Here is a 13,406-nt window from a genome sequence, read left to right on the forward strand (position 1 = left end):
AGTGCCTGTCAGTTTTTGAGATAAAAAGAGGCACGGTTATCACTGCATTTCATCTTTTTGTTGCTCTTTATGGAGGTTGGGCTGCCCAAGGCCTCAGGATTCCACCTTCCCTATTCTTCGCTCGCCACTCTTTCCTCACTCATTTTTTAAGTTTTTCTTTCACATGTGCTGTTCCCGCTTTCTGAATTCTCCTTCCTTATTTCTAAATAATCAGTGGAAATATAACTCCTCAGGTTGCCTTTCCTGCAATGCCTGACTTCCTGTCTGTGCTGTCACACTGGTGTGGCCTTGCCTTGGTCATTGCTCTTGGGACACAGCCACGGAGCCTCAGTCCAGCCTTTGCATCCTCAGCTGAGTCCTCAGCCACCTCCTGCCCAGAGAGACCCAGCATGGGCTCACTGTGTTTGCATCTGTGTAGACTGTAGGCTTGTTTTGATCAGGTCTGTGTCCTGCTGTCAATCAGGGCTCCTTGTCGGAGGGGAGATCATGAATTCTTGCCTATGGAAGTGTAGTGCAAGCACAATTTTCTTAACCCTATCATAGACCTCACTTTCAACACTTCTATGTTTGCAGTACTAACTAGCAACAGGTAGCTATTAAAATTAAACTTAGTTTCAACTAAATGGAATATACTTGATTGTAGCCAAAAGGCGAAGAAGTGATAAAATAAAACCTCCCATTCCTCAGGTCCTCACTAGTGATGTGTGTCTGGTGGCTGTGTCACTGGATGACACAGCTGAGGAGCATCTCCTTCTTTGCAGAAAGTTCTAGAGTTTAGTGCTGCTCTAAGCCTTTGAGATTCTTATGAGAAAAAAACAACCTTCCAGTCTCCTTTCTCCAGATTATCTTTCAGGCCACGCAGCAAGTGCATCATCAGCTTTTTTTTTTTTTTTTTTTTTTTTTTTTTTTTTTTTAAAGCTGAATCCCAAACCTTCTAAGTCAGAGTTACTGTGTCAGAACCTGCCTTGGCAAAAAGGCCCCTGAGGATTCGCATGCAAAGGTTTCATGCACTGGAAAGAAGGGAGTTCCTTCCTTGAAGATTTCTGATCTCAGTCCCCTCCTCTGGGTATTCCCAAGGTTTTCAACTTTGCTTGCACATTCGAAGCCTTGGAGGCGCCTTAAAAAGAATTATGATTTGCAATTAAAATAATAAATAAGCACATTAATCAATTAGTTAAATAATTTAAAAGTCTAAAAAGTAAAATATGTAGACAACTAAAGCAAAAATCTCAAACCTAAATCTGTGGGTATCTGAGTCTGAGCACTGGGAGTGGGTAAGGTAGCCAGCCTGGAGCGCGTGCTGGGCCTGAGCATTGGGAAGGCTCCCTTGGAGATGGTAACATGTAGCACCTCTTTAGAAGCAGGGCAAGGAAGCCCGCGGAAGGACAGCGATGTATGCAGATTTGTAACTGCAGGCCAACTTCTCTCCTTGACTTGCGTCCTGTGCTCATTCTGCTGGGCTGTCCAGCCTCCTCAATTAGCGAAGTCTAGAGAAGAACTGAGAACTCACTGGATTTTCCCCTTTTCTTTTCTCTTTCTCTGCTTGAAACAATCACTGTGATATCCCCTAGTGGTGCTAACACTGGGGCTGCACCGTAATTGCTTGTTAATGTCAGATTGGTGGCTGGTGGATTTGCCATGGCAGAGGTCTGCTTTGAACGGCCACTGCTGGGAGCTCTGGGCTTGTGACTCTCCTGGTGGAGATCAATACTCCATTATGGAAGCAGCTGGCTGGCAGACAACACGGATTTCACTTTTGCCTTTAGGCACACCCGCTCTGCAAAGTGCGCAAGCCGAAGGGGTTGAGGGCTGCGGATGAGGGAGCTGCTAATGAACCCACCGGAGCCCCTGGACTGCGGCAGGCCTGTGCGGGGCAGGGCGGCAGTGCCCGCCTCCTTCCCGCATGCTGAGAGAGCCCGCAGGCCAGGCAGACAGGAGGCAGACCGTGTACTGCAGGACCCTGGGTCCATTCCACCCTTCACTGGGCTCAGCCTTGGACTTGGCCAGCAGGAAACTGCTGGGAAGCCAAAAAAAGAGTTCATTGTCTCTCTGACTCTGTCTCCCTCCCACCACATCTCTCCCTCTCCGCCTCTCCCTGAGTTTCCCTCAATGCAGGTAAAAGGACACAAGGGCAGAAAAGCATCAAGTGTAAAAATGCTAGTGCTAAGAACCTGTAACCTACGCACAGCGAGCACCCCCAATGTGCTGGGAAGCTTGCTAAGCTAGCTCACTCAGGTTCTCATTTAATTCTCCCGACATGGTAAAATCGGGACTAGATTTTACAGACAAGAACACGCAGACTCGGAGAGTTTAGTGACGTGTGCAAGATCGCACACCTGCGAACAGCAGAGCTGCAATTTGAGCAGCTCGGCGGTGCTTTGCTCATGATGGTCACGTGCATGTGTCTCGCAGAGCGCGTGTGAGGCTCTCAGAACAGGGTTCACACAGGAGAAGAGACCGTAGAGGACAGCGTGGGGACACTGGGGTGACCAGAGGAAGAAAACAGAATGAAATACACTTTGGCTGTGAAAGGGTCGTGGCTCGAGCCAAGAATCTGATCAAATAACTGATTTAATTCAACATCTTTGACAATGGTTTAAAAGATTAATGAAATATCTTAAGAAAAAAATTATTACCAAATAAACATTGTTTTGACAAATTGCTTGCCACATATGGTTAAGTTTCTTTTTCCCTAAGAGGTGCTGTCAGACTTTTAATTGTACAAATATAAGCTAATTTCTCTCTTTTCCCTTTCTCTTCCGTTCCCATCTGGAAAACTGGTCCTCAGTCCATGAGGTTTTTAATCCCAAAGTATGCTCTATTCTGTTTCCTTTCTCTTTCTATTGCCAATGGCTTAGGTCAGGGCCATGGAGTTACTTTTTAAATATTAGGGCTTGGATCCAGAATCTTTGCAATGAGCTATAATCTCGGTCCTCCTAAATTTTTTTTTGGGGGGGGGCACTGCAGGAAATGGGACCTCTTTAAGTGGCTGAGTTGCCCAGGCTAGGCTTCAACTTGTGTTCCTCCTGCTTCAGCTTCGCCCAGAGTTTTGGGCTTACAGCTCTGTGACCCCACATCTGGCTACAAAAACATTGAATCTCTCAGCAGCCAGTGGTACGCTTCACTAAGTCATCTCCTACCGTTCACTAAGTGTCCTTCTAGAACACAGAGCACTTATGACACAGTTTCCAAACTCTCTTTCCAGAGTGCAGGACAAGTTTCTGTATCTCTCAAGGCCCTGTCTAGGGACCACAGCCATCCTAGAAAAATGCTGACAAATTTCAGTCAACAAAAACATGGAACACTTTACTCCTGCCATATCCAGGGAGCTTCCTAGGATGGTGGGCAGAATGCAGCCATTGCGGAAGATGTTACAAAGCTCTGATACCACGCAAGGTTCCATACACAGGGCCGTGAGGAGGAACCGCTGCTAGTATTTCCAGTACCACTGGAGAACGCTGGGTTGTTCTGCAGGTAAAGCTGATATCATCTGCCGGGAGGAGTCAGACTCTCGTGGTCACTTAAGGTGGGTGGATATTGCACTTTAATATCATTGTGTGGTGGAAGGTATCACACTGTATCCGCCCATTTCATTGATGAAAAAACTGATGTTAAGAAAGGATACATAACTTGTGGCTTTGTGACCACCCAACTTCTAGCTACCTCAAATGAGATTTGATGTTCGCACAGAGATGGAAAGATGCCAAGGGATGTGAAGGTGGGAATTTAACTTCGGTACGATGCCCCTCCCCTTCAGATGCATGGCTTGAGTGCCCCTCTGTGTGGCTGGTACCTGTTTTCTTCACATCATTTTTATAACATGTGGATTCCAGGTCAAGTGCAGGACTGCTTGCTGGGTTACCAAGCACAGGACAAGTTTATCCTCAGTTAGATCTTTATCTTTCAGCTTTGCACAGGTGTCTGCCATTGTGCGGGAAAATTCCTGGTGGAGCATGGATGTCACCTTGTACCATCCAGTCAGAACTAACATCTGAAGTCACCTGAAGTTCAGCAGATTCGGAGAAGGCTGATTTCATGAGGTGGGGAGATCAGAGAAAGCAGGTTTTCTCTTGTGCCAAGAAGGGAAAGCATTTTCTTTACAGCTTCCGGCTCTGGTGTAGCTCTTCCTTCCCTATAAAAGGATGCCTTATATTTGCCAGGTTGGGTGTTGGGGCACAGAGATAAAAGTGGTTGTTTTCATGCCTTTGTGGAGCTCGCCAGTGGTCCAATGGGAACCGCACAAACTAGTGATGGCAGCACACTGTAATGAGCGGGTGTGACCAGCCTTGGGAGAGGAGAGCGAGCCAGAAGCACGAAGGAGGGCAACGCGAGCTACATCTGTCCTCTGAGCAGGGCGCAGCAGTCTCTGCACTGCACATGTGCTTGTGGAGTTTTCCAGCACTGCTGGAGGGACACCACATTTTTCTTTGATGCACAGAGAAGTAAAGAAATCTTCCCGAGTCCCTGGGCTAGGATTAAGAGTCTTTTTCAAGTTGCATCAGCAGGGTTCCAAGGCTCTTTTCACCTACCCTTGCCAGAGGTCAGAGATTGCACCTGTTCACGTGAGGCCTGGGCTCTTGAGGCCAAGGTGGGGTGTGCCCATCTGATGGGAGTGATGGGTTCTCCAGATGCAGGAAGTGCAGGCGACGAGCAGTTAAAGAGTCCTGATAGCAAGGAGCCTTTGGAAAATGATAAGTCCTCCTCTGGGCCACAGAGGGCAAAGCAAGAAAGACAAGAGAAAGGACAGAAACTTATACTACTGTGCTAGGGCTTCACAAATAGAAAGGTGTCATGAATGGGGCAGACCTGTGAAGCAGAGAGGTGGCTTGATAGTAGTGGAGCACCCCAGATTGGGTCTCTAGACTGCACGCTTGTTTCTGTGTCTGCATCACAGACTTCTGTGAACCCAGAGCTGTTACTTAACTTGTTTGCAGTTCAGTTTCCTTATTTGTTAATTAGGGGCAATTTTCAGTCATATGCCCAGAGCCTAGGTTTGAAGCAATAACACAGATTCAGACCTGCCTTGCAAACTTGAGGGTACCGGGCAGTCTTAGTTGCTGCAGATTTTGCATGAACCATGGCTCATGGAGTTGAGGAGTAATTTTACTGTCAGCTGCATTTTCACCAGGAAAGCATTGGCAATGGTCTCTGTGTTTCATCAGTTCCTTTTGTGTTTCGCAAAGTTTCTTTTGTTTCTCAAGCTGGTTGTCAGCTGCCTTGTTCATTTCTTGAAGGAAAGCCAGCCCAGGAAGCCATACTGTGTGGCTGTCACTGGAAACTGTGTGTCTCCTTTTGTCCCAGGAGGGCAGTGTGTCTCTGATGCACAGATAAGGACCCTGAGACTCCAAGATGAAGTAATGTATCCAAAGTCAACTTGTAAGTGAATTCTAGAACCAGGTGCCAGCCTCAGCCCGCTGGTGCTGAGGTCTGCTGGGTTCCCACTGCCTTCTACCGCCTGAAGGAAACGTTGTAGAGCCTTTGGGTGGGGCCCTCAGTTAACTTCAAGCCAGGGTTGAGGAGGAAGAGAGTGCAGGACGGTGAGTGTGTCCTGGCAGAGACAGCTGTGGCTTTTAGCAGCTGGCTACTGCTGGGTAGCCAGTTAACAATTTACAGTGAGACAGTCTCCTTGGCTCCTGATAACAGCAGGAGAGCCAGTCAGGAATGAGGAACCCGGAAGTCACTGGGAGAAAATTCTGCCATTTAGACTGTTTCCTGGAATACTGTAGTCATATAAGGCAGCTCTGATAGAGTTTTCAGGTGTGTGAGTGTGTGTCTGTGTGTGCCCAGTTTTAAAAGAAGCCTTATTCAAGAACATCAGACTTGGTTCTTATGCAGGAAATGCCTCAGCCTTCTGAGCGGGTTGCTCCTTGCAGCCTTCAAGGGCAGCATCTGCACCTGTCCAGGGAGATGCCCTGTCAAGAGACATCAGCGTCATCCAACTTGGTGCTGCCCGTGGTTCTTCATGGAGTGGAAAGGAGAAAGCTGAACACCTCCAGGATATCTCAGGAATGGCATTCAGAAAGCCACAGCTGTCCTGACCCAGCCCAGAACCTGACAAGCCCTTATGCACATGTGATTTATCTCAGCCGTCTCTGTCAGTGCCACATCTGAGGATAAAGGCTCAAACCCTAACAAAGTTAATGAAGGGTCATCATGTCCATGAAATTGAGATGCTAGACTAGGCCATTTGTAATGGTTAGAAAACGCCCTTCTAAGTCTTGGCTAATTCTTTGGCTTCTCGGCATCTCCTGGAGAAGGCTATCATCATAGAGACCTCAGAGAGGTGACACCTTTTAGAGGTTCAGGAACCACATGAAGGTTGATGATAGATGTTTTCCTCATGGGCGATAATGGCTCCTTAGCCTAATAACTGCCCAATTCATACCATATTAAGGGCTTAATAAGAATTGAAATTGTGCTGCTGGTAGCTTGAAAAGCTGATGCAAACTCAAGAGCTCTTTAGAAAACCTAATATCCCTGGGAAAACAGATGGTATAAAATTGTAAACAAAGCACAACTTGCCAACACATTGATAAGGACCAAACTGGTACAACAGCCTGCTGGAAGGAGCGCTGGCTCCTGGTCCTGACACTTGTTCGTCTTGGGGGTGGGTAGGGAGTCGGGGAGAGTAAGTACCTTCCTGTCAGGACTTGTGGAAGAGCCTCTGTAGGGCATGCCAAGCCCTTCCCTCCGTAACTATTTGACTCTTCCTGCAGGCTCAAACATATTACCTGGGCGTTGTGAAACTAGCACAGTTGAGGGACAAAGAACACATTGTTAAACTGCAGAGTTGCACAGTTATTGCCTGGAGCGCCAGGTTAAAGGAAGCTGAATTGTGGGGTTGGCTGGCACTGTCCCTTACACAACCCAGGCGAAGGCCTGATCCTGAGAAACTAGCTGGGTTCCTGCCCTTTGATTCAGAGAAAGCAGCCTTCCAGCTGGGGCAGACTCCCTCCCCCACAGAAAATAAAATAAAGTCAATAGCACATAAAAATTCTTTGTACTTTTCTCAGTGCCTTTCATCTGCTAAGCTCAAAGGACGATGAGGGTATAAACTCCGGCTACGCCCCTTAGTGGGAGGGGGACAGTTTGTACATCCCCTGTTTTATGGATGGGACCTGAGATATGGGGAGGTTAAACAATTTGCCTAGGGTCACCCAATTGGTTAGGGGTGGGGCGGGGAGGAGAAATCCGGTTTTCTGACTCTTAGTCTAATGCCCTCTGCAGGGTACACAGCAATGCACAGCTGCTAACAATGTAAGTTGAACCTGGAAACAGAACCACAGGTTGAGAGCAAACAAAACATTTAAAATAATTTTGTATGTGTTTTCATTTCCTAGAAGAGGAGGGTGAGACTAAAGAAGCTGGGGTGATCATCCAAGGTCAAATATGCAGTAAGTAACACGGAAATCTTGAATGTTGGCCCTTGGTTAAGGTGGGTTTGTACTTCATCCTGGGAATCCTCAACACCACTGCCTTCTGTATGTGCACATCTTCACAAACAAGCGTATTTAACAATTTAATCAGTGTCAAGAAAGGTTTCATGATGGTTTGATAGTCTCATACTAGCTTTTCTGTTTGCTAGCTCTGTGTTTGGTGTTTACAATTCAGTTCACATTGCAAAGCAAAAGGGACTTGCATGGGCTCACCTCTGCACCCCTCCTGTCTCTGTCCTCTGAGCCCACATGTGGCCCTCGAATCAAGCATCATTTCCTGCCCTATGACTGCCTCATCTTCCCTTTTGCTGTTCAACCTTGACGGGCCGTGCTTCTACAGTCCCTTGTAACTCTGCCACAGTTCCTGAAAGTTTTGGCCACCATCTGTGACATACCTGTCTTTTTGTCATCAGCCTTTTATAAGAACTGCATCATTATAGCAATTTTGAGTAGTGAATTTAAATGCTTTTTAACAAACAAAGAAAGGCAATAGCGAAATACTTTTGCTGGGTTGTCATTTCTGTAAGCGCTTACAAAGACAAGCCTTGGAAACGATACTTCTGTGTTCTCTTTTGAAGGCATGTTATTTTTTCACATCTATCTTTCTCGTTCTCTTCCACAGGGGCTGGGATGAGGATAATTATTTAAGCCATTGTGGTTCTCCGGAAAGGAAATGAATCAGAATCCACTTTTTGACTCTACTGGTGTTGAACCATGCGAGCTTTTGGCTGCAATGCCTTCTGTGTGCACACATGTAGGTGACTCTGTGTTCTGCAATCCAAAAATTCTTGTTAGGCAAATGTATCTTTGCTTTCTTAAAAGTAGGTAAGGCAATGATTATAATCAGTGATGGGGAGCAATGTCTCGTTTACTTGGAAGGATTTTTCCAAACTTCCTGTCTATAAGGTGCTGACATGATCTCTGAATTCTTCTCTAGTTGAGAGTCACAGTGAAGAGGTGCACCTATGGAATCACTGGTGGTTGAGAAAAGAGGACTCACTCATTCACAAGCTTCAAGTTGAACGTATCCTAAGAAAAAATGCATTCAGGACACTTAATCTACAGCACACACTTGGTCTAGTTCACTTTAGGTGTGTGTTAGTCTAGAGCTGAGCAAAGCCATCTCACACGAAGTCTGACTTGTAAATAAACTGTGGAATATCATGTAGTTTGTTGATTATTGTACTAAATGTGAAAAACAGAATGGTTGCAAGAGAAAGCATTCACACCATTAGAACTCTAAAAATACCCTAAGTGGGTCACGTTAAGCTGTAGACCATCTGCATACAGACTTGCTCTGATTTCACATTCAGCATGACAGTTCTGGACATGGGTGAACGTGTCGGTGGTGGCTCTGAAGGGACGCAGGCTGACAGACTGCCAGGTTTAACACTAGCTTTTAAGGTTACCATGGTGATCTTCACCCAGCCAGCCCTGAAAAGAAAGAGCTTAATGAAACACATATTGGAGATGGTTATGGGATATACTGAAGTCATGGATCTGCTGACCTGAAAGTCACATGACTGCACCTCAGCTGCAAAGGAGGCTGGGAAGTACAATTCAGCTCTCTGCCCAGGAAGAGAATACATTTGTTCTGAACTCGGATCACTGAAATAATCTTGATATAAAACCTCTTTCATTTCACTCACTCATTCATCTATTCATTTACTGGTGAATTTAACTATTGTTGAAAGACATCTGATTGGCTAAGCATGGTAGTTACTGGACAAAGCACCTACTTTTGGGGACTAAGAAACATATAATTCTAATAGTTACACAACTCAATGGGTACTCAGTGCATTTCTGTAAGTGTGCATTTAGGAAAAATAAAGATAGATAGTACTATGATCGCTTTTGACAGAGCCTTGAGATTTAGCCTGGTGGATCTGGGATAATTTCTTTGAAGATATGTTTTCTGAGCAGAGAGCTAAAGGGGGAATAAAAGTTGAACAATCTGCTGAGGGATGAGATCCAGGAGAGAAGCTTTTATTGCCAACCTCAAATAAATCTTGTCAATAGACAAGGCAAATTCTATGCTAAGGAAAGGGAGAGAGACAAGCACATAATTTAGTTTAGTTCAGCAATTAGTTAAAGTCTTGGGTAAAACTAATTGCCTGACTTTGCTCAACTTTGGATTTGGCCGTGCCCAGTGGTGAGGTCCCCCAGTTATAGGCAGTGGGCCTGGGCTGCACGTGGGCCGACCATGTAAGCATGATGTCAAAGGAAGCCCTGAGCCAGAGGAGTTCCCGCAGTGGCTCTGGTGATGACTCTCACTGGAGGACGGTCTTGGGTCTCCCGCTTCATCAGGTACACAGCTACTGTTCTGTGCCTGAACTGACTTAGAGTCCTCACTCTGCTCTTCTGATAACCTTGGTGCTGCCATGCTGATGGTGCTCCATTTGGGTCAATATTCCTTGAATGTGTGTCTTAACATGTCAGGACCACATCCTCCAATAACAGCCTATAGGAAGTCTGGCACATACAGGGGAAAACAGGCATGGGAAAAGAGGGAGGTGAACAAAGCCATTTATTTGTAAGATAATGAGCAGGTTGGACATTTTTCTTTTGGAAGTTCCTGGATTCCCAGGACTAACACCCCACAGGTAGCGGAGCCCTGTGCACTGTTTATGAAGAGCTAGGCTTCTCATCTCAACTGTAATTTCATGTACATATTTTAAAGCATTGTCCTGCCAAGAAAGATATTAATGAGATATTGCACCATTTCTCCTTTTATCGCTTATGTAGAAATTCTGGGTCCAAATGAGATTCCTTGGGGCTTAAGATGTAGGCTAGAGAAGAATTATCCACATAAGCTGTTTCTTTGGCACAAGTTCTATGGTAGGAGTGAAGTGTGTGTGAACAGCACACTTGACCAAGCTTCCTTTTCTATAGGTGTAACTTAAAACAGTGACATATTAGTGACTCATTTGGCATCTTCTGGCCATAGTCTCTCCCTCTGTAAACTGGGAGTGAGTTTATAAGTGAAATTTTTGAAGAGTTGATGACCTAGATCAAAGAAGAAGGCGCTGTCTCGCTGTCAAGTGTGGGGCAGATGTGTCATGGTGCTGGTCATGCAGGCTGGGGTCAGAGGTGTGCCCAGGCTTCTACAACACTGGCATTTAGTGCCTGTCTGTCACTTTGGTAGTGACCTCAGATGATCTTGACTAGTTAATTTCTACCCTAACCAGTTTTACTCACTTATTATTTCTTTAAACTCACTCTAACCAATGCAGTAATATCAGTGAAAAGACTGGTTTGAAAAGCAAGACATTTAATAATTGTATGAGTAGAAAATATCACTTTTATAACTTAAAATATTTATCTCTATCCTATGGCAAATAGACTCCTATAGTATAACAGCTACTCTTCAGGAAATATGGTGTTAATAGCACCAGCAATATAGCTTCTATTTGATAGTGGGAGTGATTTTTCCCCATGATGGTAGATAAGTTTGAGCAGAGCATTTGAGAGCTAAGGCACCTCTGTGGTTTCGATTTACTTTTTGTTGTCCTCTCCTGTCCCCTCCACTCCCTTCTCCTCCTCCCCTTCCCTTCTCTTCCCTTTCTTTCCCTTCACTGACCTTTACTCTTTTCCTTCTTTCTCCACTGATTTCCTAACGGCTGCCCAGGACTGTGAGGTAAGGGACTCTGCCACAGGGCCTGGATAGCACTGCTTTTGTAACCTCTGTAGCTTGGTTATAAGATTGTTTCCTTGTCTGCTTCTTGAGGGTGTGGACTGCACTTGGTACCCTCAGAAACTGCCAGTGTTAGGGGTAAGGCGTGGCTTCACCAAGTGACTTGATTGCACCCACATTGTATTGGGTGCAACCAATCCTCCATCTGCTGGACTCCGTAAATGGAATGCTTTGCAGCCTAGAGCTGGTGATGGCTAGGATCAGGCCCACACCATTTCCAGTGGGCACACAAATGGGTAAAGAGTCACCTTTCACTGAGTCTGTAGTGGGCTCCTGAAGGAAGCATGAACTTCATTTCGGAGAATGAAGAGAAAAAAGGAGGACATTCAGGGGAAGAGACGGAAGGCGGGCTTTAAAAGGGTAGGATGAGGACAAGGGCGGTGGAAATCTTGCTCTAGAAGCTAAATAAGTTGAGCAGCAAATAACAGCAGTAGTGGAAGAAATGTTAGGAATAAGTAGCTCTTGGGGTGCACTAGTCATTCAATGTGAACCCCTCCCTTAATCCTCGCACCTGCCTTGTGAGGCGTTATTGGAGTCTCCACATTAGGGCTGAAGGGCAGGAGGGATGCAGGATTTTCTGGACAGCACGGTGAGGTCGATAAGTGCTTACAGACATCGTGACTCTAGCATCTGTCTTTTCAAGATCTGTGTTCTCCCGGGTCAGAAAGTGAAACTGGAAGGATAAAAGAGCGGTGTGTAAAGAAGGAAGCCTCTAGTGGTGGTGCATCCTCAGAGAGGCTGTGGTAACACCTTTTGCAATGGGAAAGACCATTCCAATGTCCCTTGATAGGTAGCCACTCACTCGTCCCCTCCTCAGATTGCCTGGGAATGAATGGCAAAGTGGCGTCTTTGGGAGATGGGGCAAGCAGGTGTCCTTCAACAAACATGTACTTCCTGTGTTCCAGACAGAGTTAAGCATCCAGAAAAGAATGTAAAGATCCCTTCAAGCTAGCACCACCTCTGCCTTGAGAAGGAAACTGATAAGCAGTGGGTGTACTACCTGATTCAAGTATTGCCAGTCTGTGAAAATCTGGTAGGAAGTTGGAGAGAGATTTCTTGGGACGTGTTTCCATGTTTGTGTTCGCAAGGCTGCAGAGAGGAGAGACCCAGGAAACCTGATCTTGAAGGATGAGTGTGTGTTTTATGGAGGAGAGAAAGACGCTGTGTAAACAGAAAATGTGAGAGGAAGCAGCTTTGTAAGAGGACAGGAAGTGATTATAGATGAGGCGTTTAGCTTAACTGTGCCCAGAATAGTGGCTGGCATATAGCGGGTGTTTCAGGTCCAAGAATGAATGAATAAATTGATAAAAGATTGGCAGCAGTGGGGGTCCTTAAGGGCGGTTTCTGAAGGTCCTGGAATGCACAGCCACAGAAGGTGGTCTTTCTCTTACAGGCAATGAGGGCCCTATCATGTTTTTTGAATAAGGAAAAAATGCAGAGGGGTTTATGAAGTAGAAACGTGCTCTTTGCCTCTGTGTGGAGGTTGGGACAGAGGTGATACACTTTACAATGGTCTGGGTGTGTGAGAGACAGAGGACCCAAAAGGAGGAAAGGTGTGAGCGATGCTTCGGGGGTGACTGTGAAGCAGAATCCCAAGGGAAGCTGGGAACATGCAGGGCCAGGGAGGTCAGGAAGCATAAGCAGCGTGTGACCTCATTAGGCGGTAGTTGTAGGACATGGCCCACAGTGTTTGACATCTGACCCAGTGTCTTGCAGGGATCCCCATGGGAAATGAAATGCAGACGACTTTCTACCCTGCCATGTGTCAGCACTTACTTACAAACAGGAAAGCTTAATTGGAGGTGGAGATTTAGAAAAGAGGCAGTGTCCGTGTTTAAGAAATACCAAGAGGGTTTGTGCTTGTGGGTTTGTGTGTTTAGGGTTGGAACACTTAAGAAATGTGTTTTGGCAGAAGGAGCGGGACAAGGAGTCTGGGGAAATAAAGTGCTCCTCTGCGGAGCTCGCTCAGTGCTGGGTTGTTCATGGGAAAGTGACACCCTACAGGGCTCCCCTCTCCCATGGCTCAACCCTCCTGTTGGGTGGTGGTGGGGGGGGAGTTTTAGGATCAGAAGTATTGCTGTCAATCAACTATGGTCTATTGCTGTGCTGGTTTTACCATCCCCATGGGTCCTTCTTAAACTGGCGGCTACACACTGCATGTGGATACTGAAGCCCTGTGATTCTTGTCTCACTGGTTTAAGCAGTGACTTTATTTATGCCTTTAATTTTCTACTTAGCAAATAATTGTTGCCTTACATTGTGTCTTAGATTCTCGT

General features: G+C 46.0%; 1 long non-coding RNA gene across 2 annotated transcripts in view; it reads left to right on the forward strand.

Annotated features, from left to right (window-relative positions):
• Window positions 1-8,600, forward strand: part of LOC101788940 (uncharacterized) — a 39,251-nt gene extending 30,651 nt beyond the window's left edge. The window contains exons 2-5 of one of the 2 annotated variants that reach the window (XR_010041213.1): window positions 3,908-4,040; window positions 7,341-7,394; window positions 8,059-8,190; window positions 8,374-8,600. This is a non-coding gene — a long non-coding RNA (uncharacterized LOC101788940). Of the gene's footprint in view, window positions 1-3,907; window positions 4,041-7,181; window positions 7,258-7,340; window positions 7,395-8,058; window positions 8,191-8,373 lie in introns of those variants that run through there. The other variant, XR_010041214.1, reaches the window with a different exon arrangement.
• Window positions 8,601-13,406: the final 4,806 nt, after the last annotated feature.

The sequence above is a fragment of the Cavia porcellus genome, unplaced genomic scaffold (assembly GCF_034190915.1).
Source record: "Cavia porcellus strain 051 isolate PalLab524CR breed Dunkin Hartley unplaced genomic scaffold, mCavPor4.1 scaffold_19, whole genome shotgun sequence".
Classification (NCBI taxonomy): Eukaryota; Metazoa; Chordata; class Mammalia; order Rodentia; family Caviidae; genus Cavia; species Cavia porcellus.